General features: G+C 36.6%; 1 long non-coding RNA gene and 1 other non-coding gene across 2 annotated transcripts; both read left to right on the forward strand.

Annotated features, from left to right (window-relative positions):
* Window positions 1-334: 334 nt before the first annotated feature.
* Window positions 335-27,580, forward strand: LOC128279498 (uncharacterized). Its single transcript, XR_008269696.1, has 3 exons — window positions 335-492; window positions 26,489-27,077; window positions 27,186-27,580. It is a non-coding gene; the product is annotated as an uncharacterized LOC128279498 (long non-coding RNA).
* LOC128279821 (small nucleolar RNA R71) lies at window positions 16,990-17,094 on the forward strand. The gene has a single exon (XR_008270016.1). It is a non-coding gene; the product is annotated as a small nucleolar RNA R71 (small nucleolar RNA).
* Window positions 27,581-27,655: the final 75 nt, after the last annotated feature.

Raw genomic sequence — 27,655 nt, forward strand, 5'->3', positions numbered from 1 at the left:
CAACTTTGGCGAACTCTATATAAATTAGTCAGCTTTGATTATTTCATATTCTAACTTATGGTGAACACTCTGATTAGAAATTAAATACTTTAGACATTAAATTGTAAATTAAGAAAACATCAAACATGGTTTCGAATTATATTCATATCGATAAGAAATTAACTTACTTAACATTCAAGTATATATATAAATAGTTTCATCGGTTCACTAGCTTTAAATAATTGAAAAGAATAAAAAGCCAAGGCTCCATTTGTTTGCCAGTAGTTGATTTTTTAGAAAATATTTTCCTTCTTTTACCGTGTTTGTTTGACCGAAAATTTTTCAAAAACACGAAAAAATGTCCCTTTTTTTACGTAAAATGTCTTACAGATTTTATTTCTGTAAGACATTTCCCATTCCTTCACCCTCATCAGAGAGCAGTCCGTCTCCTTTCCTCCCCGTCCATCAGCGTCAGCCTCTTCTCCTTATCTTGGGTGTGCTTTTTATCAACAGGTTTTGCTCTCCTTTTCTTTCTTTATTTTTTTGAATGATTAAGATCTGCTCTTGGGTATGCCTCTCCTCCTTTTTCTCTCTATTGTTCTATTCTTCTTGGGTGGAATTTGGATGATCAAAATCTTGTTTTGAATAACAAAGTCTTAAGCTTTTAAAAAAAATTAGAAGCTTTAACTATTGTTTCATTTCTCTATTGTTTTTGCTCTTGTATGTTTTATATTGAAAAAGCTTGTTAATTTGTTGCAAAGGTGTCAAGCAAAATGCCTCTGTATGAATAGATTTGGGTCTTAGGTTTGCTAGATCTATCAGCTTCTAAGATTTGGGTTGAGGGGGTCTTACTTGTTATGCTAGTTCTCTTCTAATGGTAGGTTTGTAATGCATAATTGTGGGAAAAGAGATTTATCTCATTGAATTTGTACTTAAAAATATTATCTTTGGATTTAAGAATTTAAGGGAACTCATTGACTGCATCTTACAAGAACACACCATCTATTTTGGGGTTCTTAGAAACTTGGTAAAATGAAATCAAAACACAAAGTTCATAAGCTTTTTTTAGTAAATGATTTCTTCATTTTGCAAATGTGACTTGTCGATTTATCTTGTTTTCAATCCTCTTCAACTCTACTTTTCCTCTACCCATCTTTTTTATATATATATTGTCAAAAATAACTAAAATAAATAAAAGTTTTTTGAAGAAAGGAAGGAAGAAATAAAAACCTATGTCATGTTGAGAAACTAGGTTGTTGTTTTTTGTGTTTGTTTTATGGTTCTTAAACACAGCCTATAAACACGAAAATTAAATCCTCATCTGATGTTGATGCATCTATATATATGAATGAAACATTTAACATATATATTACTCTTTTCTGCACATCTCTCCTATATCGGTCAACCACAGAGCACAAACGTGCAGGTAACAGACTCATATGCATTTTTCCTTTTCAGTGTTTTTATGTTTTGAGTTTGGTTTTGGTGTAGCTTGAATGCTGTCACTACAAGTACATTTGGGGATTTTAAGTTAGGATTTATATAGATATAGATCATGCAATAATTAAACTACATATTATGGAATTCTTGGTTGCAACATTGATTCATAACAAAGTTATTGTTATATTTTAGTCCCAAATGCATCAAGTTTGATGAAACATATCAAATTGTCAGTAGTCTAAAGATTGTTTTACAATCTACAATCCAATATTTGCAATTGTATTAGAGCTTTAGAAAGTTTGTTGCTGGTGCTATTATTATCTGTTATATCAGACCAATGATTGCTCCATAATGTTTATATACTAAAGATTACAAGGACAACAGTATATTTTCTTATTCATTGAACAAATGGCAAGTGTATGTTTAAGCCTGGAATTATATTACTCTATTAATTATCTCCATGTAGCTTTTTCTTTCAGTAGCCATTGAATGTTTAGATCTTCTTGAACACGAATCTGTCAATCCTTAGTGCAATTTTAGCAGTGGCATGAATATGATTTTAGTACCAATAGTCATTCCAAATATCACAGACTCATGGAATTAAGAAAAAAAAATGCTTTTTTATGCCTGTTGGTTGGCTCTTTGAGACTAACTGAAAGTTAGGACAACATTAAATTATTTGAATAGATTTGCATATCGTCCTGTTACTGCTACTCTTGCTTCAAAATAATTTGCTTCTTCTACAAGATGAAACATGTTTCTTGATCTAAAATCAGTTCTTTCTTATTAATTATATCTATGGTAGATCATAGATGATGGAGTTGCTTGTCATATGGTAATAACTCTATTTAATAAAATGTTAAGACTCAATGAAACAATAGACTCAACTTTTATTTTTAATCAAATTCGAATGAGATTCGTAATGAATATTTTCAAGTATACATAATTTTGACAAAAAAATACCTATGGTGTCCTCCTATTTTTGAGGAAATTTGAATCAAAAAGTTGCCTTAATAAATGCTGGGAAAATCGATTTCTAAAACTAATGGAGGTAGATTTAATTTGTGTCCTAACTCGTCCAACAGTGGCCATAGCTATGAAGTGGAGAGTAATGTGGGTCACTTTCAATGAAATATAATAGGAATATTTTGCATCTGTTATCTCATTATGTTTCTCCTCCACAAATGAAAAATATCTTTCTACTACCACATATAAAATCAATTATTAAATGTTAATTTTGGAATATATTACTTAATGTAACTTAAAAAATTAAATTAATTATATAATGTTATTGATATATATTACTTTTTTCATATATACCTTTTGTTTGTTTGTTTGTTTGTCCTTTGATCTTATGACAAGCTTGTATTTTTTTTTTTTGTAGTGATCAAATATTTGTGTGGTATTATTTTTTATAGATGGATCATAATCAAGATAAAAATGCAATTGTTGGGGTCATGGATTTAGTCTTAGCTTTTGAGGCTCTTTGTATTAAAATTTTAAAAACTAGGAAGGAAATCGCTTCTCACCCTTGTGTGAATAGAGATTATGAAAGAGAAAATTATATTAATAGTATTTTATATAGTGGTGACCAACATTGTATTGATGTGATAAGGATGAGACCGATTGTCTTTTCTAATTTGTGTGATATTCTTATTAGGAACCATTTGTTACAATTAACAAAAAAGGTGAATATTAGGGACCAAGTAGTTATATTTTTACATATAATTAGTTAAGATGTAAGGTTTCGAGTGATTGGATCTAGATATTATAGATCAATTGAGACAATTCATTTTTATTTTAGGGTTGTATTGAGAGCTATTTTGAAATTGTATAAACTAGTTATTAGATTACCTAATAAGTCTACTCCTAATGAAATCAAAAATAATCTGTAACACCCCAAACTTGGCCTGGACGTTATGGCCGAATCTGGCGATGTCACATTGAAGTGTTTTTCACAAAGTATAATCTCGTTGAAACCCGTTCTTTGTTTAAACTCTTTATGTGATCTTAAGATACGTTTATTCATTTTCAAAATGAATGGTGTTTGTCAAAAAGTTAATCATATTAAAACGACATTATTATTAATTTATTTTTAAACGTCATTACTTCCGAAAGCTCTTAAAATAGGTTTTGTATTCGTGGTGTCTTTGAAAAACATTTATTTATTTTTTTAAACTCGCGTTATTTTCCAACTGCTTGTAATTATAAATCAAGTAAATAACAATCCCACATTAAATATAAAAACCAAAGAGGCCTTATTACAATAAAATACCCAGAATAAAATTACTTATAATTTAAAATCAATTAAGGAAGTAAGAACGGTTGTGTGGCCACCTTTGAGTCCCTCGCAGCACTAATCCAACTAAGACTGGGGATTATCTATACAGATAAACAGATGGGTGAGTTAAGAAAACTTAGTGTGTAATCCCATAACAATTTAACAAACAGTGAGCATATGCAATCCGCCCATATCGATGATGATTCAAGATCGTTAGGGACTTAACCCACATAAAGATCGAGAATCAGTTTGGGCCAGAGCCCATCTTAGTGATAGTACAGTACAAATATGCAATCAAGAGACCCTACCCAGCCAACCTCTACATTCTATCTCTGTCTAACCCTACACTCCATGTGGGGATATAATCAACCCACCCATCCTTACACTCAAGTAGTACCAGTTGCGGCACTAAATAGTATTTGCAGCAGAGCTGCCAGTACAGAACACTTCCTTCAATCATAATAAAACCCATCCCCACACAACATATCATGCATCATGTCATGTCGTGTCATAATACCATACGTGTATTCAATATGTTTAAAGTGGCATGCTCAAACATAATCATATATCTCATAGGGGCATAATAGTCATTTTATCAATTAGGGGCCCAGGTACACTTATCGACCCAACAGAAAGTCCATAGTCGTCTCAGACGACCCTTGCAACTTTAACAGTTAAACAGTGAAAATAGGCCCAAGGCCCATAATGCGGGTCCATGTGGGCCCAAACATCCGTGTGGCCCACATAGCCTAGAAATAGCCTTGGCCGTGAGAGTTACACAGGTTGGCCCCAAAATTTACCATACATCCGTGTGGTTTACCCAAGTGTGGCCCACATACCCGTGGGGCCCACACGACCCAGTTTGGCCCAATGAGGCCTAAAACGGCCTAAGCCCATGAAATCGCTCATGATGGCCTCTACGATCAACCGCCCATGTTTAGTCACACGAACTACCACACAAGCGAGCATACGCTCGTGTAGCGTCATCATTAACTTATTTCGACTTTTGCCTATTTCCATAGTTGGAATGGAGATTACACACCTTGCTTGCGAAAGTGTGCACACCCCTCTTGAGTACTTCAATCCTAGATTCAATCATAGCACACCATTAGTCTATACACGATAGGGTTAAAACGAATCCTCTTATAATATTTATCTAAAAGATAGATTACCACTTGCCTTAGTCGACCGATTTAGGCTTGCACCCTATACTCGTCACAAGAGATTGATTACCAGCCCTTTAAAGATTACCTGCATTCCAACCAAACTTATTAACCATTACTGTACACGCACATAGTCTGAACCAAGCGCATAACCACTTACTGAAGGTATAAAGCCAAAAATAAGAGACAGAAGAAATCGGCCTACACTCAACCCGAGAGCCACAAACACAGTACGACAAAGGTACAGGCTCGTACCACCACACTACTAGTAAATCGACAGTAAAAGAAGATGTTAAATACAAGGTTAGCACGGTAGAGAGAGAAAAAGAAAGAGAAAGCAATCGTATACTCAAACCGATTGATCAAATGACAATGCCAAAACCGAAAGAATAGGAGGAAGAGAGGTGGAGTATTTGGCCAAACAACAAAATGAAGAGAGAAAAAGAATTGGGAGAAAAAGAAGAGAGAAAATGGAGTATTCGGCCAAAGCTTGAGAGAGAGAGAAGAGTAGAGAATCACCAAAACAAAACTGATTGAGGGAGGCGAGAGAATGAAGATTCGAAAAAGCAAAGAAAATCGAGAGAATGGCTACTAGAGGAGTAGAGGAAGAGGAGAAAATCGATCAATAAAGCCACTGTAGTGAAGAGCAAAACCAAAATAGACCAACACGAAAAGTACCCAAATGGTCAATAGCAATATTCGACCACCAAAACAAAGAAGTGAAAAGAAGCAAAAAGGAAAAAGTCAGAAACCAAAAATGAGGAGAGAAAACATACCAATCCCTAGCCGAATTCTTGAGTGGCTAGCATACCAATTCGACACTAACTCTCCCACACTTCAAAATCCCGAATTTTCCTCCCCAAATCACTCAATGTAACACCCCCTAAACCCAAACCATTGCCAGAATAGGGTTACGAAGCGTTACCAAACATATTGGTTAATTTACAAACAATTCATGAATAAACAACAAATATATTAAAATTAAATCATTATGTCTCTTTTATGAACCCTCAAGGCCTAAATCACGTATTATAAATGAATAGGGACTTATTCAAGTACTCCGAAAATTTTTCATAATATAATTATTTTTATTTTTATTTTTATTTTAAAAAAAAATTCAATATAACCCCTTTAAAAACATCTAACCTTCCCTACAATTTCAAATTTGCAACCAATTCAACACAACAACAACTCAACAAATACATTCTTCATCCAAATCACATTCGTTTCATAACAATATCACTAATCCATATTTTATCTAACATTATATCCATTCATACTTTCAAGTAGTATTTAAACATCTTAGTTAATTTTCATTCATATCATATATCAACTTATATTAACTTAACTAATATATTTATGAGTAGTCATATAAGCTCCTATACATGCCATATAAACCATTTAAAGTATTTATAACAAAATCTACTGGAAAATCGAGATAGTGTGACTTGAACGTGATGATCCAATCCTCTGACCCTCCCGTTAATCTACAAAGAGCAATAAACATTACAAGTAAGCTGACTATAGCTTAGTAAGTTCGTCGGCTTTAACCATAAATCTTACAAAATATTAGTTTTCCAAAATTCAAATCATATGGACATTTCAAGTAAGTTACTTTCATCTTGTAAGTCATAATCTCATTTTTTTTAAAAATTTAATAATGATAACATTATTTACATTTCTTTTTCCACACGTTATATTTACGACTTACCAACTTGTCCATTTAAGGAATGACTTACGGATTTGAGTATATCGTGATTTGAAGCCGAAGTCTAGTGAAGCACATAAGTGCTAAACGAAGTCTTATAGGCTAATCAAGCACATAAGTGCTAAATGAAGTCGAAGGCTACAATCAAGCTCATCGAGTGAATCGAAACCCCTAAAGGGTTAACTGAAACTCATATGAGTTAACGAAAGCTTGTAAGAGCTAAACAGAAAGAAAACATGAGAATTCGCAACAAATGTTGAATCTCGGTTTACTTGGGTAATTTACCGTCAATTCATCTTTTTCATTGAACGATCGTACTCATTTCCCACGTTCCGTTCCTCCGAAATACTCAGTTCAATTTCGTAACTTTTGTACAGAATTTACTTATTTTTAACAATTAACATACATAAATATTAACCACCATTCATAAAATAATATTGAGATTTAATGATTTAACTGTACGAACTTACCCGGAACAATTTGCAGTAGTTGTAGAGATTTCTGAAACTATTCCGGAATTTTCTCTTTTCCTCGTTTATCCTTGATTTATTGATCTATAATATAAATTTTTTCACTTATCAGTATTGACTTCACATTCATTCTATTTCACATCCTTAATGATTATAACCCGTTTATAAGTAACATTATCTGAAATTTCACTATTTACCTATGTATATTCAATGTTGTCCATCCGTGTCATAGTCACTAAATTATTTTTATCTTGAGCTACAGAACTCCAAATTATGATCTACTAATTTTCCCTAAAACTAGACTCATATATCTTCTTATCATAAAATTTTCAAAATTTTTGGTTTAGCTAATAAGTATAGTTTATTCTTTAAAATCACTCTTATTCTGCTGTTTGACAGTTCTAACCCTTCTTCACTAAAAATTAATTATATCCTTGTACAAAATTTGGATGATGTTCCCATTTGTTTCTATTGAAAAAAGGCTCATTCATAATTTTAAACATGTATATTTAAGCTCCTAATTATTTTTCTCCAATTTTTTTATGATTTTCCAAAATTAGAACAGGGGAACCCAGAATCATTTTGACTTTGTCTCACTAAATTTATTATATCTCATGATTTACAATTTAATTTCTTTCACCATTTCTTCTATAGGAAACTAGAGTCAATAAGATTTAATTTCATATTTTATTCATTCTCTAATTCGATTTTTACAATTTTTGGTGATTTTTCAAAGTTAGACTATTACTGTTGTCCAAAACTATTTTAGTGAAAAATGTTGATTTCCATTTTACCCCAAATTTCAGAGTTCATACAATTCAGTCCTTGCTCAACTAACCCCTCAATTAAACTAATTTTTTTCTCAATTAATACTTTACCTAGACATTATAAGTTATTTCACAACTATTTAAATTCAGAATTTCCACATAAAACCCTAACTTCAAACTCTTTCACCATTAGGTCCCAAACATTCACTTTCTATTCAATTCTTTTAATAAAATCAGCATATAAACAATTTAAAGCTCTATTTCCATGCTAAATCATCATATACTTCAAGCACATATTCATAGAAACTTTCAATTTCTTTCATGGAATCAAAAACTAATGAATTCAACAAGTGGACCTAGTTGTAAAAGTCACAAAAACACAAAAATTTCAAGAAATAATCAATAATTGAACTTACTTGCAATAAAAATATGAAAAACCAGCTTAAGAAAACCCTTCTATGGTGTTTTTGCCGATGAGAATGTAGAAAAATAAAGAGAAATCTAGATAATTCCACTTTAGTCCTAGCTTTATTAAGTAAATTTTGCAATATTCCAATTTTGCCCTTAATTCATCAATTTTTCTGCTGATTTCATGCCCCTTGCCATCCAACCCAAATAGACCTTAGGTCTATTTGCCTTTTAAACCCTCTTACCATGTAAGCTATTTAAGTATTTCCCATAATTTTACATTTGTTACAATTTAGTCCTTTTGTATTCAATTAACTATCGAAACTTTAAAATGTCTTGATGAAACTTTAATACTAACTTATTAACACTCCATAAATATTTATAAAAATATTTATGGCTCGGTTTAAAATTTTCAAAGTCTCGATACCTCGTTTTCGATTCTAATTTTTTTAATATTTATTTCTAGTACACTATTCGCTATTTCAAAAATTTGCCTAACTTCACATTTAACTTATATTAACTAAATTAATAATATTTTCTACTCATTGTCGGATTTAGTGATCTCAAATCACTGTTCTGACACCACTAAAAATTTAGGCTATTACACTCAAACAGTCCACCAATCCATTGATCCACTCCTCAAAATTCTCCTCCAATCTCTCAACCATCTAATTTGAACCCCCCCAACTCTTCAGAGTTTCGACTAAGCTAGAACAGTCCCACGACACTAGCAGCAAAATAAAACACCTTTGTGCATAGCGGGACTCGAACTCAAGACCTTCAGTAACAATGCCACGCCACCTATCCCCTAGACCAGCAGGCCCTTTCTGACATAAAATACCCACATTTATTTAAGAACCTACTGACTAGAGACAGGGCTTATCCAAAATAAAAACAAAACTTTTGCACAAGCCAAGGCTTGAATCCAAGACTTCTCAGACTCTTCTCAAAACACTTAACAACTGAAGTAGATACACACTTATGTCACAACCATACAAAAATAAATACGTAGGATTTGGGGGCATTACAACTCTACCCCCTAAAAGAAAATTTTGGCCTCAAAATTTACCTGATCAGAACAGATGAGGGTATTGTTGTCGCATTACCTCATCGAGTTCCCACGTAGCCTCCTCAGAGCTGTGATTACGCCAAATAACCTTAACCAGTGGAATAGACTTCTTTCTTAAAATCTTTACAGCGCGATCCAATATCTAAACCGGCTCTTCCTCAAAAGTCAGATATGGCTTAACCTTAACCTCCTCAACCGAAATAACATGCGTGGGATCAGAGTGGTAGTGCCTCAGCATAGAGACGTAGAACACAGCATGAATCCGGTCTAACTCTGGAGGCAACTCTAACTGATATGCAACCAGCCTCACACGTTTCAGTATGAGGTAAGGCCTAATAAACCTAGGGCTCAACTTGCCCTTCCGTCCACATCTCAGTACCTTCTTCCATGGCGAGACCTTGAGAAAAATGAAGTCTACCACAAAATACTCAATCTCCTTACGCTTCAGATCTGCATACGAATTCTGTCTGTTAATGCCACCTTCAGTCAATCCCAAATTAGCCTAACATTATCCTCAGTATCAAAAACTAACTTAGGGCCTAGAACACGTCGCTCACCTAACCCAGTCCAACACAAAGGAGTGTGATGCATGATATTCGTGACAGGTTTTAAATATTTATAATGAATCGTTCTTGAAACTAACTATTATCATGATGAAGGCAAGTGTACCTATCGAACAGTAGTATAGCTTTAGCAAGACCGGATTGTCGAACCCAAAGGAACTAAAAGTACTAATAATGACTGTCTTTTTATTATCTAGCCTAAGAATAATGGGGTTTGTTTTAACTAACTAATTAAATAAACTAAGAATTCATAAAAAATAGAATTGGAGAATTACTTTTGGAAAAATGATTGAATTAAGACAATACCTAAGGAAAAATCCACCTAGACTTCACTTGTTATTTGACTCTGAATCGGACGATTTATTCATTTGACTTGATCCGTAAAAATCCCTAAGTTATATTATTATCCCTCTCGAGACTAACAACATCTAACCCTAGGTTGAATAATTGAAATCTCTTTCTAATTAACTCCCTAGGGTTGCATTAACTCGATCTATGGATCCCCTTATTAAGTTTCACCCTAATCCGGCAAAATCTTGTCACCCTATCTCTAGGCACGCAATCAACTCTTCTTAATTATGACAAATGTACTCTTAGACAAGGTCTATTCCTCCTCTGAATAAGAGCTTAACTTGAATCAATATCCTGGAATATCAAAACAAGAATTAAGAATACATAATTAAGAATAAGTCAAATATTTATCATACAATTTAGATAATAATAACAAGATCTGTCTTAGGTTTCATTCCCCTTAGGTATTTAATGGTTTTAGTTTATAACTAAAAAGGTAAACATCTTAGAAGAATAATGAATACAAGATATAAAGAAAAACCCAAAACTCCTGAAGGGAAATTGAGGGGAGATCTTCAGTATTGATGATGAATCTAGCTTCTGATATGGATCAATCGGCTTTCCTTGAACAGTTTCCTGCTTCCCTCTCTCTGCGTCTCCTTTTCCTCCTCCTCTTGGGTGTATTTATAGGCTTTGGAATGCCTAAGAACCCACAAAATTGGCCTTTTTCGAATTGGACTAAACTTGGGCTCGGTAGGGACACGCTCGTGTGTGATTACTTCAAGCTGTGGTCAAGCCTGTTAAAGAGGAACGGGCGTCTGGTCCACCCGTGTTAGTCGTGCTTCAATTCTGCCAAATTGACACGGCCGTGTGGTCTGCCCGTGTAAGGAGGTCCAGCCCGTGTTTATTTCGTACATTGGCTCATTTTTTCCGTTTTTGGCCCGTTTCTAATTCCTTTCACTCTCTTATGCTCACCTAAGTATAAAACAGGAAATATAGGCATTAGAAGCATCGAATTCAGCAATTTTAAAGAAAAATCATCCATAAAATGTGCTAAGCATGGGATAGAAATATGTATAAATTACGGTTTATCAAATACCCCCACACTTAAGCATTTTCTTGTCCTCAAGCAAAAATCCTCAACTCATAATCAAAATAAATTCTTCTCAACTTTTAATTTCTATCGATAATATCTCAAAATAATCCATAGGTAATCATACATTGAAAATTCAACTAAAAGAACATCAAAGTTTCAAAAATTCCAAGTTAAGTATTTTATCATGAAAACATAGGTGTCTCCCCTCGTCTAAGTAATTACCTTTGATTCAAAATGTCACAGAGTTTCACATCCTCACTAAAGATTCACTCAAATCACTCGAGGTGTTTAAGGACAATAAATGAAGCACTCAATAGTCAATAATGAAAATTCATTACTATAGGCTTGCATGAAAATCAAATCTCCACCACTATAAATTGAGATGAAACATCAATCAAAAGGTCTTTAGAGGGTTGTAACGTGGCTTTGGTTAAAGGGTGTGGTCACAAGCTGAAAGAAAGGGTTAGAATCAAGATTGAATTGAAAAATTACCTAACTAGAAAAATGACTAGTCATCAATTGCGTACAACAAAGTTTTTTTCTCAGAATATAGAATTTAACTTCTCTAGCTCAAAAGATCACTACTACTAATATGTATACATGTATATATATATTTATATTTTTTTTAATAACAAATCAAATTACAAAATAGGATAAAACATAGCTAAACAATTATTCCAACTCAAATCTTGACAAAAATAGGGATCAAATTAATTTAGAGAATTTCAACAATAATGAGTTATGGGTTAGTATTGAGGGTAAATCAATAAATGGGTTGTTAGGCTCAAGGGGTTTCACTAAGGGTTAATTGTGAAGGTAGGCTTTTATGGAGTGAGTGGGTTAAACCTAAGTGTCTTTCTCATTTTGACATATCAAATCAAATAGTGTGGTCTTGACATGCATAATCAAGCAAGTTCTAGAATAACAATTCAATATTGATGCACTCATAATGAAAGTGAGCATGAAAGAAATAATAGATGCTCTAAAGGCTCAAGATCTCACAAAAATTATGGCTTTTTTATGTTTATACTTGTGAATTCCAACTCAGGATAATACCTAAACTTAAGGAAACAACCTAAAAGTTTTCAATTCTTCAAAAATCAACTTATCATGCTTGATTCCCTGATGTCTTAAAGTTTAAACAATCAATGCATAAATGCCTATATTTTAATTCAAGATATATCAATAAAAGTCATAAATCAATCAAAATTTATCCTAACATGATATGATAGCTTTTCAAGAGAACAAGGCAATCATTCAGGGATTTTTCTGATAGTGAAATGAATACCCCCCCACACTTAAGATGTACATTGCCCTCAATGTACAAAGATAGATATGTAGAAAAGAATATAAATATAAGAAAGGGAGAGAAGTGAAACTTCCTGAGTTATGAATGAATTTCCTTGAGCTGGAGTTTTGGAGAATAATCGGCGTGAGGGTGGAGAAGGATACTCCGGTGGTGGTAGAGGTTCATTAGTCCATAAGTCCTGTGCCAAATGAATATTATATCTAGCAGTAGCTATGGTCGTGGTCGAGCAGGACATGGCAGTCGTGGAGAACCTTTCCCAGTGGAGTTTCAAGTTCCTAAGTAATGGTGAGCTTCATAGCTCTTTATAACTGTGCTAAAATCAGGAACTTTTTAGGGAATATTAGGAAGAATAATTACTCATAAAGAATTAACCAAGATTTTTTTATAAAACCTAAAATAGTAACAAAAAGGAAATAACATTTAAAAGTTAAAGGTGAAATTAATAAAAACATAAAATAAAAGTAAAAATAAAATAAAATTAAACATCATCATCGTCGGATGGCTCGTGAGGTGGTGGTGGCCTTGAGATGTGAAAGTGCTGACAAATCTGCTGTAGAGTAGCATCAATGTTATCAAATCGTTGAAAACACTGCTGCTCAAATTGAGTGAGGCGCTTAGAGATGTCAGCATTTGAAGCTGCCACATGAACTGGACGATGGGAGCGTGGTGGCTGAGACGCTGTGTCCTCGTGCTGTGGAGGGACATTATCAGTAATGTCCTTGGGGGCCTCCTCCTTGGTAGATTGGGTGAGACAATATTGAAAAGGGTAGGTTCCTCGGAGCCTTTCAATCATCCTCATGCTTAGCATGTTCGAGATTCCTTGTGGAGACATCTAGCCAATGAAGGTCAAGGATAATTCTTAGGCCATGGTGTCGAGGATCCTGAAGTGTCACGCCAGTCGTGTCACATAGGGCCCAATAGAGATTACCCCCTTCCTATGTTGCTCCGTCTGGTGTTGAATGGCAAGGGCAACAAAATAAGCAAGGTCGATGACGTGCCAGCGTGACATACACCATAGAAAGTAGGCATCGTGAGTGTTGACGATGTCAGTGCTCTCTCGCCTTCTCGTTAACGTGTGAGCCAAAATAGCGTATAGGTACCTCAGGGACGGAGAGAGAACCGATGCCTTGGAGCAGCTAGGACTGTAGGAGGTAGCGCCAAGGGCCAAAGCATGCCAGCACTTCGAGGGAGAATGATGGATGTGGCGATTGAGAGTGGAGTTCATTCTCCTCCATGAACTCTTCAATGTAAAGGCCTAGTGCTGTACCAAATTCTGGGACGCTCAACTGGCGGATTAAACCACCGAGGCGAAATTGGAATGTCCACAGATCATCAAAACGGGTCATCACGGTCTGAAGATGAAATGTTGAGCATAATTCCATCGTGAGCTCGAGACACGTCGACTCGATGATCCCAAAGAAAAGCTCCTAAGGGTCGGTGGTTAGGAGGGCCTGAATCGCATTAGCCAACTGAACTTGTTCTACTGCAGCCCAGTTGATGCAACAGCCTACAATTAAAGGTCGGGCCCGGAGTATTTGGAAAAGTTCTTCATGGGGCCGAATGGGGAACTGCAAGAAAGGGTTACGAATTTCCGCGGTAGGACCCGAGGAAGATGACGCTCCCTTCCTTTTCTTTGAAGCAGGGACGGCGGCCTTTTTACCACTTGAAGACGACATTGTATACATGTAATATAAAAAAGAATAAAAGTAGGTAAACGAATTTGAAAAGGAAAAAGCCATGAATTTGAACTAACAATTTCAGCCAAAACTACTAATACTAACAAAACTTAACCAAAATAATCAATTTGATAGCATAATTTCATGACATTAGTATGGTAATAGCATGAGAATGAGCATAGTAATGCCATGGGTATGACAATAGAATGAGGCTTTCCTAACAACTCGATTCAACATGAAATGTATGATAAATAACCTAAGAATGCAAATTAAATGATAGAATAATGAGCAAAATGAAAATAGTATGAGAAAAATGAAGATTATTTTGATAATAAGCATTAAAAATAAGTAAAATAGAAGTGAAAAGAGGAAACAAATGCTAAGGGAGAGAGATTGGGCGTCAAAAATGGAGTGGGAAGCGACGCACGGATGTGGTAAGGAGGCCGTGTGAACTTGTAACGGCTAGGGTTAGGGATTTTGAGTGAAGAAGACAATGAATAGTACAGGGTTTTTATAGATTTTGGGACACACGGCCAGAGGACACGCCCGTGTTCCCCAATTTTTGTCCGTGTGATTCGCGAATTTTAAATTTGGGCGCGTTTGACAATTGGCCCACGCCCGTGTTCCTTAGGCGTGTGGGTGCGCATGGTCGTGTCAGACGGCCTTGTCTATCTTCATTTGCTTCTCCCACGCCCGTGTTAATCTAACAAGTTCGAACACAGTTGCTTGGCAAGGGCGTGTCGCATGCCTGTGTTAATTTGACAGGTTTGGCCACGGTTTCAAGGCACGAGCGTGTCACAGGCGCGTGTTGTTTTGGCAAGTTCACCCACGGCTATGTCGCAAGGTCGTGCCGATTTATCGTAGCACGTGCTAGGGAAAATCTTTGCCCTGTTTCCACACGGCCTAAGGCACGCCCGTGTGCTAGGCCATGTCTGTGTGGGAAACCTATATTCAAGAGCTTCATTAGTAAGTTAGGTGTTTAAACACTAAAATTTAAAGAAGTTAATATAGTTAGTGCTTGGGTTGCCTCCCGAGAAGCACTTATTTATAGTCTAAGCTTGACTTAACTCTCCATTGAATGGTCATGGTGGTTCGAGGAGTTTATACTCTTCATTCCTGCTGTGAATCTCATCAAAATAAGGTTTTAGGCGGGTATTGTTTACCTTAAAAGTGCCGAACTTGGGATGACTTACCTCGACTACACCGAATGATAAAATGCTAAGTACCGTAAGAGGAATTTTTCATTCGGTTTGGCAGTAACAATGTGAGGATCTGCGGTATCTAATAAAACTTTATCTCTAACCTTAAGTTGATTTAGAAAGGTATTGAGCTTGTTCTGGCGTAGTTTTGGTTTATCGTGTGTTCACAGTTTATGCGTCCGCCATTCATCTAGATTCTCGATTTATAGCCTTCATTCTTCATGAATGGGTCCTTTACTATTGCTTGAAAATGGTTTATGTACTTCCTTCAAACACATTTCCTGCAAAGTAGGTTGCACCATATTGTCAGTTTTAGTAGAATGGTTTAGACAATCACCTTCAATTTTTGATGTGTTGCCAGAATTGCGAGCTTAAATGGTGATTGTTTTGTCTCCCACACGAAGTGTGAGGTCACCTGTGGCAACATCAATAATCGTTCTAGCAGTTGCTAAAAAGGGCCTTCCTAAAATCAAAGGAGTGTTGCTATCCTTCTCTATGTCTAGAACAACGAAGTCAACGGGAAATATAAATTTATCGATTTTAACTAGCACATCTTCAATAATACCCCTAGGAAATCTTATAGTTTTATCTACTAATTGAATGCTCATCCTAGTCTGTTTGGGTTTCCAAAGACCTAGTTGTTTAAACATTTTGTAAGGCATGACGTTAATACTAGCCCCTAAATCAGCTAATGCATTATTAACATCTAAACTACCAATTAAGCAAGAAATTGTAAAACTCCCTGCATAATTATCATCCACAAGATGCATTATTAACATCTTGCCTTGGTTCTGGTTCAAGTGTCACTAACCCTTCCTCATCTTGACTAGTAATCGCGTTGAGTTGCTCCTTTGGGTTAGATTCTGTGTTGCTTGGCAAGCTATCTTGTGGTCGTTCAAAAATCAACTTGGCAAGCTATCCAATCTGAGTTTCGAGCCCTTGGATCGATGCTTGTTGATTCTTAAGTGTTGTCTCGGTATTTTGAAAATGGGTTTTTTACACCGAGATAAACTTTGAGAGCATCTCTTTAAGGTTCGGCTTCTTTTCCTGTTGGTAGGGTGGTTGTTGGAAACCCGGAAGATGTTGTGGCCTTTGATTTCCTTGACCGGCCCACAAGAAATTGGGATGGTTCCTCCAACCTGCATTATAAGTGTTACTATATAGGTTATTTTGGGATCTAGAGTTATTGTTACCCATATATTGGACTTATTCCTCTTTGATGCTAGGGTTAAAGGGTTGATATTCTGTGCACGCTCCTCCTCCATTCGAATCACACCTCATCATTGGATGTACCTGAGTAGAACCATACAAACCGTCAATCTTTTTATTTAAGAGTTCTACTTGGTTAGATAGCATAGTAACCGCGTCGAGGTTGAACACACCGGCTGCTTTCGTCGGCTTTGTTCTCATAACTTGCCACTGATAGTTATTCAGTGACATCTCCTCAATAAATTCATAAGCCTCTTCAAGTGTTTTGTTATTGATGGTTCCCCCGGCTGCTGCATCAATCATCTGTCTTGTCGAGGGGTTCACACCATTGTAGAATGTTTGAACTTGCAACCATAGAGCTAGTCCATGGTGAGGACACCTTTGCAGTAGGTTCTTGTATCTTTCCCATGCATCATAAAGAGTTTCTAAGTCCATCTGCACAAACGAAGAGATATCATTACATAATTTGGTCGTTTTAGCCGGTGAGAAATATTTTAATAAAAAAATTGGGTCATTTGTTCCCAAGTAGTAATTGACCCTCGTAGTAACGAGTTCAACCACTGTTTAGCTTTGTTCCTCAATGAAAAAGGGAATAACCGAAGGTGAATAGCATCGTCAGAAACGCCATTAATTTTAAATGTATCGTAGAATTCTAGGAAATTTGTCAAGTGAGTGTTTGGATCCTCATCTTGCAAACCATCAAATTGAACAAATTGCTGTATCATTTGAATAGTGTTAGGTTTTAATTCAAAATTATTCGCAGCAATAGCAACCCTATCTCTAGGCGCGCAATCAACTCCGATTAATTATGACAAATGTACTCTTAGATAGGGTCTATTCCTCCTCTGAATAAGAGCTTAACTTGAATCAATATCCTGGAATATCAAAACAAGAATTAAGAACACATAATTAAGAACAAGTCAAATATTTATCATACAATTTAGATAATAATAATAAGATCTGTCTTAGGTTTTATTTCCCTTAGGTATTTAGGGGTTTTAGTTCATAACTAAAAAGGTAAACATCTCAAAAGAATAATGAATAGAAAACATAAAGAAAAACCCAAAACTCCTGAAGGGAAATTGAGGGGAGATCTTCAGTCTTGATGATGAATTCGACTTCTGATATGGATCAATTCCTTGAGCAGTTCCCTGCTTCCCTCTCTCTGTGTCTCCTTTTCCTCCTTCTCTAGGGTGTATTTATAGGCTTTGGAATGCCTAAGAACCCTCAAAATTTTCCTTTTCCGAATTGGACTAAACTTGGGCTCGGTAAGGACACGCCCGTGTGCGATTACTTTAGGCCGTGGTCAAGCATGTTAAAGTGGCACGAGTGTGTGGTCCACCCATGTGAGTCGTGCTTCAATTCTGCTAAATTGACACGATTGTGTGGTCTGCCCATGTGAGGAGGTCCAGGCCGTGTTGATTTCATACATTGGCCCATTTTCTCCATTTTTGGCCCGTTTCTCATTCCTTTCACTCTCCTATGCTCACCTAAGTATAAAACATGAAATTAAGGCATTAGGAGCATCGAATTCACCAATTTTAAGGAAAAATCATCCATAAAATGTGCTAAGTATGGGATAGAAATATGAATAAATTACGGTTTATCAAAGTGCGACACCTACGACCATATAATGCCTCGTAAGGTGTCATCTGAATGCTAGACTGATAGCTATTGTTATAAACAAACTCTACTAGCGGCAAGTAATCCTCCCAACTGCCTCGAAAATCAATCACACAACTCCTTAACATGTCTTCCAGCATCTGAATCACCCTCTCTTACTGACCATTTGTCTTAGGATTGAATGTAGTACTGAAGTCTAACCTTGTACCCAGAGCTTCATACAACTTCTTCCAAAACTGATATGTGAAGAGAGGATCCCTATCAGATATTATGGAAACCGGTACCCCATGCAGTCTTACTATCTCGAGACACATACAGTTTAGCCAACTTTTATAAAGAGTAATTAGTACAAACTGGTATGAAATGGGAAAATTTGGTCAATCGATCCACGATGACCCATACTAAATCCTTCTTAATAAGCGTTAAGGGCAGCCCACTAACGAAATCCATAGTCATTCTCTCCCACTTCCAAAGCGAAATTTTAACTGGCTAAAGCAACCTTGAAGATAATTGATGTTTAGCCTTAACCTGCTGGCAAGTTAGACATTTACTCACAAAGTCGATAACTTCATGCTTAAGACCCGGCCACCAATACAACTCACAAAGGTCACGGTACATCTTACTTCTACCAGGATGTATAGCATAAGGGCTACTATGCGCCTCTCGCAGTATAGACTGCCTCAAGTCGGTATCCTTCGGTACACAGATCCTCCCACGGAAACAAAGCAACCCTTCACTTTTCAGCCCAAAATCCACAGTATCCCCACTCTCCGCTTATAGAAAACGAAGATCCAGCGACTTGTTTTCCAATTGTCTACCCTTAATCTGCTCAATCCACATCAGTTTAACTTGAAGCTCAGCCAACAAGCTAGCATCATCAAATAAACTGAGGCGAGCAAACATCACCCTCAAATCAGTTATAGCTCTACGATTTAGTGCGTTTGCCACCATATTAGCCTTCTTAAGGTGGTATTCGATTGTACAGTCATAGTCTTTTAGCAGCTCAATCCATCTACGCTGCCTAAGATTTAGCTCCTTCTGAGTAAGGAGATACTTGAGGCTCTTGTTATCAGTGTAAATGATACACCTCTCACCGTATAGATAATGCCTCCAAATCTTCAATGTGAATACCACCGCAGCCAACTCCAAATCATACGTCGGATAATTCGCTTCATGTGTCTTAAGCTGACGGGACGCATATTCAACCACCTTACCCTCTTACATTAACACACATCCCAACCCAACATGTGATGTATCACTATAGACAGTGAACTTTTTCCCTGACTCTAGCTGAATCAAAACAAAATCCTCAGTCAGTACCTTCTTGAGCTTCTCCAAGCTCTCCTGCAATGCATCAGTCCAGTTAAATGGCAGCCCTTTAAGCAACAACTTAGTCAGAGGTGCTACTATCAGTGAAAACCTTTCAACAAATGTCGATAATAGCCTGCCAGTCCCAGAAAATTATAGATCTTACATACAGTCTTAGGCGGCTTCCAATCCAGAATAGCTTAAATTTTCCAAGGATCAACCCTAATCCCCTCAGCAGATACCACATGGCCCAGAAATGTTACATCCCGTAACCAAAACTTACACTTACTGAACTTGGCGTACAATTGTTTCTCCCTCAGAATCTACAGAACAACTCGGAGATGTTCATCGTGTTCATCTTCAATCCTCCAAATACACCAGGATGTCATCAATAAAAACCACCACGAACCGGTCCAAATAGGGCTGGAACACTCGGTTCATCAGATCCATAAAAGCCGCTAGTGCATTCGTCAGTCCAAACGGCATCACTAGGAACTCGTAATGACCATAATGAGTCCTAAATGTTGTCTTGTATACATCGGTCTCCTTGACTTTCGATTGATGGTACCCTGATCAGAGATCAATCTTAGAGAAAACTAAAGCTCCTCAAAACTGGTCGAACAGATCATCTATCCTCCACAGGGGGTACTTATTCTTAATGGTCAATTTATTCAATTACCGGTAATCAATGCACATACGCATGGACCCATCGTTCTTTTTTACAAACAAAATCGGTACTGCCTATGGAGACACACTAGGTCAGATGAACCCTCGATCCAATAACTCTTGAATCTGAGCTTTAAGCTCCACAAGCTCCTTCGGTGCCATTCTATAAGGGGCAATAGACACTAGAGCTGTACCAGGTAAGAGCTCAATCCCAAAGTCAACTTCACGGTTTGGAGGTAACCCAGGTAGCTCATCGAGAAAAACATCTGGCAAGTCTTTAATTATTCTGATATCCTTAACAAAAGGAACCCCTAAATCAAAAAGACTAATGTAGGCCAGGTACGCCTGCAACCAATCCTTACTAACTAACTTCTCTGCCCTTAATGCAGAAATCACATTTAACTAATAATTCCGACGTTCCCCAATTACAACTACCTCGTCATCCTCCACAGTTCTCGGTACCATCCGTTTAGTAGCACAATCCAAGCTCACATGATGCTCAACTAACCATTCCATTCCCATAATTAAGTCAAATTCTCCAAAAGGAAGTTCCATCAAATTTGCCAAAAAGATGACTCCTTAAACCTCTAAAGGTACATTTCTGAACAGTTTATTTACCCTCACTGACTGCCCCAATGGACTCAACACAGTAACCTCACTAATAGTACTTTCAACCAAGATACCAAAGTCTTAGACACATTACAGGCTATATAGGAATGAGTAGATCCTATATCTATCAATGCAGTATAAGGTACATTATAGATAAAGAACATACCCATGATAACATCTGGGCCATCTCCCTCCTCTCGGTGACGTGCAGCATAAACCAAAGCTGGCTGCCTTGCCTCAGTATAATCAGCACCTCTACCCGATGCTCTCTGACCGCGGCCCAAACCATTACCACCCCTGGCCTGACCACGGCCCCTTGGTGGCTGCTGAACACCCCTCGGCCGCTGTACAGTACCTAAACTTGTAGCTCGCATCTGATCGAGTCTCTGTGGACAATCTCTGATACAATGCTCCAATGATCCGCATCTTCAACATGCCCCAATCCTTTTTTAGCACTCGCTCTGATGGCGTCTCCCACAATTAGCACAGGGCTGCAGTCCATAGCAACAATAGGGGCCCCAACTCTAACTGGCCCATCAACTCTAGCTTTTTCTTAGGCCTCAGAAAGGAACTTGAGGGCTCCGAATCCCTCTTATTCCTACCTCTCTTCTTCTCATAATTCTGGCGCTCAGCGCACTTGACCTCCCCTACGATCTTCGCCTTATTAACCAAAGCAGAAAAATCTTGCTCCTTCTGTGGAGTTATCAGAACCCGTAGACTATCCCTGAGGCCGTTCTTGAAACGAACACACTGCTTGTACTCGGTTGCCACCATCCCTCGTGCATAGTAGTTTAATTGTAAAAATTCAACCTCATATTCAACCACTGATTTATCCTCTTGAGTTAGATTCAGAAACTCTCTCCTTCGGGCATCCACATAACTAGCACCTATATACTTTTCTTGGAAAGCAGTCTTTAAAAATTCCCAGGTCAGTCAATTGGGCCGAGTGCCCTTTTTAATCGTGAGCCACCACTGGTAAGCCTCATCTCACAGCAGTGACACTGCTCCCTTTAGTTTCTACTCGGGGGTACAGTTGAGATCATCCATGATCCTCTCTGTGGCCTCAATCCAATATTCAGCCACATTCATGGCAACTCCAGTAATACCCTTAAAAATCTCAGCTCCACTTGACCGGAGTCGTTTCGTAACTGACCCACGACCGATAGGACCAGTATTGGGCCCAGCGACCCTATCCAGAATCAGTAACATAGCTTGGGACAATGTGTCGTCCCCAACTGCACCATCATGAGACCAATCTCAGTCACAGGTGAAGTCGGTGCCTCTCTAGCCTCAACATTAGGCATGTGGGCAGATGTTGAAGACCCAGCTCGAGCACCTCCACGGCCTCCGTCGTGGCCTCTTGTACCCTTTCCACGAGTACTCTAGTGCTCATTATCGAATTACGTTTTATCTGTATTAACAATTTTATACATTACTTTATAGTTTCAGTGTTTATTAACGGATATTTTATGGAAACAATATCAGTAATTCAGAGTTTATTTTCGCAGATCATAGTCTTACTACAGTTTTTAATATACCCTAAATAGAGTATTTTAGTATAATCTACCACTTACAATAGTCTTATTATTTCAATTTAAACAGACAACGATTTCAGAAGACTTACAAAATCGGCGCCAGAGACTCGGTGTACCACACATTCAGTAAAACATTTCAAAAATACCTTAAATTATTTGAAACAGTTCTTTTTAGAAATTCCAAGTTAAAAAAAAAACCCAAGTCCACAATCGAGTTTTGCAACCTAGCTCTGATACCACTAAATGTAACACCCCAAATTCGGCCTAGATGTTATGGCTGAATCTGGCGATATCACATTGAAGTGTTTTTCGCAAAGTATAATCTCGTTGAAAACCCATTCTTTATTTAACCGCTTTATGTGATATTAAGATACGTTTATTATTTTCAAAATGAAAGGTGTTTGTCGAAAAGTCAATCATATTAAAAAGTTATTATTATTAATTTATTTTTAAATGTCATTACTTTCTGAAGCTCTTAAAATAGGTTTCGTATTCGTGGTGTCTTTGAAAAACATTTATTTATTTTTTTAAAATTCGCGTCATTTTCCTATTGCTAGTAGTTATAAATCAAGCAAATAACAATCCCACATTAAAAATAAAAACCAAAGAGGCCTTATTACAATAAAATACCCAGAATAAAATTACTTATAATTTAAAATCAATTAAGGAAGTAAGTGCGGTTATATGGCCACCTTTGAGTCCCTCGCAGCACTGATCCACCTAAGTCTAAGGATTACCTGTACAGATAAATAGATGTGTGAATTAAGAAAACTCAGTGTGTAATCTCATAACAATTTAACAAACAGTGAGTATACGCAATCTGACCTATATTAGTGACAGTTCAGTATCAGTTAGGGACTTAACCCGTTAAAGTATCAGAATCAGTTTAGGCCAGAGCCCATCTTAATAATAGTACAGTACAAATATGCAATCAAGAGATCCTACCCAGCCAACCTCTACACTCGATCTCCATCCAACCCTGCACTCCATGTGGGGATATAATCAACTCACCCATCCCTACACTCCAAGTAGTACTGGTTGCGGCACTAAACAATATTTGCAGCAGAGTTGCCAGTACAGTACACTTCCTCCAATTATAATAAAACTCATCCCCATGCAACATATCATGCATCATGTCATGTCGTGTCATAATATCATACGTGTATTCAATATGTTTAAAGTGGCATACTCAAACATAATCATATATCTCATAGGGGCACAATAGTTATTTTATCGATTAGGGGTCCAGGTACACTTACTGACCCAACAGAAAATCCACAGCCATCTCGGGCGATCCGTGCAACATTAACAGTTAAACAATGAAAATGGGCCCAAGGCCCATACGTCCGTATGGCCCACCTAGCCTAGAAATGGTTTTGGCCATGAGAGTTACACAGCCTGGCCCCAAAATTCACTACACGTCTGTGTGGTTTGCCCGAGTGAGACCCACATTCTCGTGGGGCCCACACGACCCAGTTCAGCCCAATGAGGCCCAAAACGGTTTAAGCCCATGAAATCGCTCATGATGGCCTCTACGATCAACCGCCCATGTTTAGTCAAATAGACTACCACACGAGCGAGCGTATGCTCGTGTAGCATCATCATTCACTTATTCCAACTTTTGCCGATTTCCACAGTTGGAATGGAGATTACACACCTTGCTTGCGAAAGTGTGCACACCCCTCTTGAGCACTTCAATCCTAGATTCAATCATAGCACACCATTAGTCTCTACACGATAGGGTTAAAACGACCCCTCTTATAATATTTATCTAAAAGATAAATTACCACTTGCCTTAGTCGACCGATTTAGGCTTGCACCCTATACCCGTTACAAGAGATTGATTACCAACCCTTTAAAGATTACCTACATTCCAACCAAACTTAATAACCATTATTGTACACGCACATAGTCTGAACCAAGCGCATAACTACTTGCCGAAGGTGTAAAGCTAATAATAGGAGACAGAAGCAATTGGCCTACACTCAGCCCAAGCGCGACAAACACACAGTACAACAGAGGCATAGGCTCACACCACCACACTCCTAGTAAATCGACGGTAAAATAAGATGTTAGATACAAGACCAGCATGGTAGAGAAAGGAAAAAAAAAGAGAAAGCAACCGTACACTCAAACCGATTGATCAAATGACAATGCCAAAATGGAAAGAAGAGGAGGAGGAGAGGTGGAGTATTCGGCCAAACAACAAAATGAAGAGAGAAAAATAATTGGGAGAAACAGAAGAGAGAAAAAGGAGTATTTGGCCAAATCTTGAGAGAGAGAGAGAGAGAGAGAGAGAGAGAGAGAGAGAGAGAGAAGAGTAGAGAATCAGCCAAAACAAAACGTATTAAGAGGGAAGAGAATAAAGATTCAGCAAAAGCAAAGAAAACCGAGAGAATTGCTGATAGAGGAGTAGAGAAAGAGGAGAAATCGATTAGTAAAGGCACTTTAGTGAAAAGCAAAACCAAAATAGACCAACACAAAAAGTACCCGAATGGTCAATAGCAATATTCGACCACCAAAACAAAGAAGAGAAAAGAAGCAAAAAGGAAAAAGTCAGGAACCGAAAATAAGGAGAGAAAACATACCAATCCCTAGCCGAATTCTTGAATGGCTAGCATACCAATTTGGCACTAACTCTCCCACACTTCAAAATCCCAAATTTACCTCCCCAAATCACTCAAACTGTCCACCAATCCCTTGATCCACTCCTCAAAACTCTCCTCCAATCCCTCGACCATCTAATTTGAACTTCCCCCAAACTCCTTAGAGTTTCGGCTAAGCTAGAACACTCTCATGGTACTAGCAGCAAAATAAAACACCTTTGCACATAGTAGGACTCGAACTCAAGACCTTCAGTAACAATGCCATGCCACCTATCCCCTAGATCAGCAGGCCCTTTCTGACATAAAATACCCACATTTATTTAAGAACCTACTGACCAGAGACAGGGCTTATCCAAAATAAAAATAAAACTTTTGCACAAGTCAAGGCTTGAGCCCAAGAATTCTCAGACTCTTCCCAGAACACTTAACCACTGAAGAAAATACACACTTGTGTCACAACCATACAAAAATAAATACGTAGGATTTTAGGGCGTTACACAATCCAAGGTTTTATCTTTATTTTAAATATTGTATTAGAGCATTAGATGGAACTCATGTTCATGTATCCGTTCCACTTAGCGTTCAAAGAAGATTCCATAGTCGTAAAAGGGAGACAACACAAAATGTATTGGCTGTCATTACATTTGATTTGAATTTTTTTCCTATATTCTAGCTAGTTGAGAAGGTAATGCACATGATTCTTGTATTTTAAGTGATGCACTTTCACGCCCAGTAGGATTAAGAATTCCGGAAGGTAAGAATTAACATTAAATACCAAATAGTTCAAGTAAGCTCATAATTTATTAGTAATAATTATGTTTTGTAAAATTGTAGGTAAATATTATCTTGCTGATGCTGGATATGGCATCCAAAATGGATATTGCATCCAAAATGGATATATTACCCCATATCGTGGCATCCAATATCATTTAAAAGAGTTTAATGATCAAGGGTCAGAATATGTAAAGGAGCTTTTTAATCTTCGTCATTCATCATTGCGAATTGCTATTGAGCTTGTTTTTCGGATTTTGAAGAAACAATTTTGTGTGTTAGATACTGAACCATTTTGGAATTTTCAAACTCAAGTAGATATAGCTTTGGCTTGTTATATCATTCATAATCATATAATGGGAGTTGATCCTAGTGATTTACTTAATCAAGGATTATATAAGGAGCTTGAGCTTGATTTGATAATACCAACTCTTACAGAGTGACAAGAAAGAGAAAAAGCAAGAGAATGGTCTATTAAGAGAGAGTAAATTGCACAAACTATTGGATTGATTATATGGCTTGAAATTTTAGGTAGGTTTAGGGCTTAAGGTTAATTTTTTCTATGTTATGTATGTTTTAGCATTAAAAACTTTATTTTTTTTAATGTTGGTTGGATATTGATATTGAAATTTGTTTGTTGGATTTTGAAATTATTATGTTTTAAAGTTGTTGGATATTGAATTTATTATGTTTTAAGCTTGTTGGATATTGAAATGATTGACAATGAAAATTATTAATGTAGAATGGGTCAGGGCAACAAAGAAAGGACAACCAAGCAATTCAGGTGGACAAAACCAATGGAATATATTTTTTCTCAAAATTCTAGCAGATGGGGCCCAAAAAGGAAATAAGCCTTCTAACACTTTCAAAGCAGTTTCTATTAATCGAGTAGCTATAGCTATTTCTGAAAAATTCCAAGTTCAATGTGATTCTAAGCATGTGGAAAATCATTTGAGGACTGTAAAAAATCAATGGCAAATAATATGCAATTCGAGCCAAAAGTGGTTTTGGATGGGATGATAACATGAAAATGATCACATGTGATAGATCGACATATGATACAATAGTAATGATAATATATTTATATATATGTTAAATATATCTTAGCATTATATTATTTACTTGTTATCCTAATTATGTATAATATCCAACAAGCACACAAGAAGTATGAACCATTTTTTAATAAAAGCATTTATCATTATGATGAAATGGCTTTGGTTGTTGGCAAAGATATGGTAATAAAGAGTTTTGCTAGAACATTTGCTGACATAGACTTGGATGACATTAACCAAGATTCATTGCCTATAGACTACGACATTAAGGAGATTGAGGTAAGAGCAAATGTATCTTCATCTGGCACATTTGAATGTAAAAGAAAAAATGTTCAAGAAAGTGTCACTGATGAAAATATTAAATTTTTGGGTGAACAACTTGGCAAGATTGCAAATGCATTGGAACAATTTACTGCAGATAAGACACCACATCTTTACGAAGAAATGATGTCGATGGAGGTGGAAGGATTTGATGACGGCTTCCTTTGTAGTGTGTTTGATTATCTTGTGAGTCGTGAATCGGAGGCCAAAACCTTCTTAGTCAAAAGTACGAAGCATAGACTTCAAAAATTTTCTCAAGGTTGAAGATATATATGCTTTAATGTGGTGTAGTACTAATTATATGGTGTAATACTAGTTATGCACTTGGACAATATTGTAATTATCATGTGGTGTACTACTAATTATGTATTTGGATAATATTCTTAATTTGTAATTATCATGTGGTGTACTTCTAATTTGTAATATTAGTTATGGAAAATATTATAGTTATCATGTGGTAATTTGTAATATTAATTGTGGTTTGAAAGCTAATTTATTATTATTTAATATTTATTTTTTATTTTTTATAACATAAT

The sequence above is a fragment of the Gossypium arboreum genome, chromosome 8, assembly GCF_025698485.1.
Source record: "Gossypium arboreum isolate Shixiya-1 chromosome 8, ASM2569848v2, whole genome shotgun sequence".
Classification (NCBI taxonomy): Eukaryota; Viridiplantae; Streptophyta; class Magnoliopsida; order Malvales; family Malvaceae; genus Gossypium; species Gossypium arboreum.